The sequence below is a fragment of the Lolium perenne genome, chromosome 1 (genome assembly GCF_019359855.2).
Source record: "Lolium perenne isolate Kyuss_39 chromosome 1, Kyuss_2.0, whole genome shotgun sequence".
Lineage (NCBI taxonomy): Eukaryota > Viridiplantae > Streptophyta > Magnoliopsida > Poales > Poaceae > Lolium > Lolium perenne.
Window position 1 is genome coordinate 113,819,922 of NC_067244.2, and position 3,496 is coordinate 113,823,417.

Genomic DNA, 3,496 nt, shown 5'->3' on the forward strand with positions numbered 1-3,496 from the left:
GCTGTTGATCGAAACATGGAGATTCGTGCAAAGTCTGACATGTTGAAACATTATCCTCCACTTTTCATTTTCCTGTCACGTCCGTTGTTCCTTTTCTCCCGGCTTTTTGCCATACGGCACGCTACCTGCTGTTCGCGTCGGGGGACAGGAGACGTGCTGTCTACCAAAAAGTAGTAGGGGCTCTGTCCTCCATCCCCAACCCTCTCCCCCGTGTTCCCTGATGTTCTAGCCGCCGACGCGCAGATAGCTCCCGCCGTGCTCCGTCGCCGACGTCGCCGCCGTCCGCCGTGCGACGTCTCCGCCGTCGCTAGCTAGCCGTCCACGCCGCCGTCGCCAGCGCACGTCTTCGCCATGCGCCGTCCCCGCCGTCGCCATCGTACGTCTTCGCCGTGCGTCATCCCCGTGCGCCGGCCCTACCGTCGCCAGCGAGCTATCAACGACGCCGACGTCGCCATCGTACGTCTTCGCCGTGCATCGTCCCCATGCGCCGGCCCTGCCGTCGCCAGCGAGCCGTCCACACGCGCCGCCGACTCGCAGGTACAGTTAGCCATCGACGTGCGCCGTCGTCGTCTCCCCCTTTTCATTGGATCTTGTACTAAACGGCGAGGAGTGTTGCCTGCAGGCAATGGCCGCGGGGGCAACAACAGAGCGGACCGTTCCCCATTGTTTGGAAGGGGCAAGGGGGTGAATCCTCAAGTTTCTTCTCCCCTGTACCCAAGTACATTGGCTAGCTGATTCCTTCGCCGGGGGCTGCGTAAGGTGGCGAATCGAGCATCTCCGCCCAAGCAGGCACCACCGACGCCGAGGGAATAGGTGCTGAAGGCTCTGTCTTCGACGCCGTGGCCAGGGAAGAAGGGTCGAGCCACGAAGGGTTCGGCGGCAACGAGCTGGGCTGCAGCATGGACGAGCGCCTGTCTCCAAATTTCGACGGTGCTGCTGCCCCATCTGCTACAAGCGCCGGTGTCCAAGAGGGGGCCGGCGACGAGGACGACGTCGGGATCGGGAAGTCGAGTTCAAGAAAAAAGTGTGTCGCTGCCGGACCTCCATTTCTTCTCTCTTCCCCTCTCTTTGTCTTGCTGATGTACCGACGCGTATCGGGCCGCTTGCAGGCAATGGCTGCCATAGCCCATAACAAGTTATGGAGGGAGTGACGACGCACCATGGGGAGCTTCTTCGCGCGAAGGGGCGCCGTCGAGCGGGTCATGCGCGGTGGCGCCATGGAGGAGTAGGCGAGGTGGGGGCGTTGGGCAACGGAGGAGCGGGCGATGTGACGGAGGCAACGCGGGCCTGTCCTGGGCCAGGTTGTCGCGGCAGCTGCGCGCGTCCACCTGAGCGGCCGATGAAGCGACGGCGACCGGGGCAGAACAGCGTGCGCCAGCTCCAAGTGGCTCGTGGCCTTCACGCAGCTCCTTGTCAACCCCTCGTCCTACATGCCATGTCAGCTCGTGCGGGAGCTTGACCTCGTCGCGCTGCTGCTAGCGCTGCCGCCGCAGGAGCTGCTCAAGCAATGGTCCTCCCCGCGGCTGGGCAAGACGGAGCATGGCGTCTGAAAAGTGCCGTCGTCCAAGGAGAAGGCGGCGAGGGAGCCCACGCTCATGGTGCTCGACCTGCCGAAGTTGGCGCTGAACCGCGTGCTCGAGGAGGTGTCCCCGGCGTCGCTTTCCGCCATGGCGTGCTTCTGCGCGAGGCTCAGGCTTGTTCCTCTGGTTTAGTCGTGTGTTGACAGTTAGTTAAACAGCAGCGGGCAGACTGTTTTTAGGATCCTTTATGTCCGACTACCACTGGCGTGTAAGCTGTTTCATGTTGTGTTTTGTCAATGATAATGATCAATAAAAATGCCGGCGGCGAGTAATTTTTTGCATCCATGATGGTGTCGCTTGAGGATGGTGACTCTTTTTCTGACGTTTTGGAAGCCAAACTCTGTACCGGGGCCAAACTGTACTTGGGTGTTCTTTTGATTCAGTCCTTGTTTTTTTTTTTTTTTTTTTTTTTTTTTTTTTTTTTGCGGGGGATTCAGGTAGCTCTCTCAGTAAAGCTTGCTGACATCGTTTGGGAACACGGCGCTTAAACCAGGTATGAGTTTAGCACTATTAATTGATGATATGATTTGCAAACTGCCATCTGAAAGAAACCTTGTTTCAGCAAGCCATCAGATACATTTTGTGCTGGGACGATGCTCAAATGAAATCATAGTAGGTGTCCCTCGACCCATCAATTTCATTTTTCACGAGAGCATGCTAACAGTAGAGCGTCTTGGGCTCAACAGAGAGATTCAGTGTAAAAACCCCAGCGTGCACATAGTAAAGTGTAATTAATGTGCTACGGCAAGGCTAGCATGCTTTACTGTGCAGCAGCTGCTAGAGCATGTGAGAGAGGATGGTGGGCGGGTCTGCTGTCCGGTGAGAGAGGAGACGGAGCAGAGGAATCGTGGGGTCAAAAGCCGTGTCAGGAGGAGCATGGGACCCACTAGCCTTGCAGAATTGAAGCAAATAGCATAAAATGATTTCTCTCCCTGCCATCTTATCCGAATCTTGAAGCATCCAACGGCTGTAAAAACATCCACACCCATGCTTGGGTGTACAAATGTATTTCCGTAAAATTAAAATTGTTTCCTTTCTCATTAAGAGGAAGAGCTAAAGATTGGTTGCTATCTCTGCCTAAGAATAGTATTGATTCATGGACTAAATGCAAGGATGCTTTTATTGGTAGATATTATACCCCTGCTAAAATTATATCTTTGAGAAGTAGTATAATGAATTTCAAACAATTGGATAATGAGCATGTTGCCCAAGCTTGGGAAAGAATGAAATCTTTGGTTAAAAATTGCCCAACCCATGGACTGACTACTTGGATGATCATCCAAACCTTTTATGCAGGACTGAATTTTTCTTCGCAGAACCTATTGGATTCAGCTGCTGGAGGTACCTTTATGTCCATCACTCTTGGCGACGCAACAAAGCTCCTCGATAATATGATGATTAATTACTCTGAATGGCACACGGAAAGAGCTCCACAAGGTAAGAAGGTAAATTCTGTTGAAGAAACATCTTCCTTGAGTGATAAGATTGATGCTATTATGTCTATGCTTGTGAATGGTAGGACTAATGTTGATCCTAATAATGTTCCGTTAGCCTCATTGGTTGCTCAAGAAGAACATGTTGATGTAAACTTCATTAAAAATAATAATTTCAACAACAATGCTTACCGGAACAGTTCTAGTAACAACTATAGGCCATATCCTTATAATAATGGCAACGGCTATGGTAATTCTTATGGGAATTCTTACAAAAATAATAGGAATACACCCCCTGGACTTGAAGCCATGCTTAAAGAATATATTAGTACACAAACTGCTTTTAACAAATCTGTTGAAGAAAAGCTTGGGAAAATTGATATACTTGCTTCTAAAGTCGATAGTCTTGCTGCTGATGTTGATCTTTTGAAATCGAAAGTTATGCCTAATGAAAATCATAATAATAAGATTGTTACTACAGCA

The 3,496-nt window shown here is 51.3% G+C and overlaps 1 long non-coding RNA gene across 1 annotated transcript; it reads left to right on the forward strand.

Annotated features, from left to right (window-relative positions):
• Positions 1-401: 401 nt before the first annotated feature.
• On the forward strand, positions 402-1,843 carry LOC127348551 (uncharacterized). Its single transcript, XR_007879840.2, has 3 exons — positions 402-537; positions 623-1,024; positions 1,110-1,843. It is a non-coding gene; the product is annotated as an uncharacterized lncRNA (long non-coding RNA).
• The last annotated feature ends 1,653 nt before the right edge of the window (positions 1,844-3,496 follow it).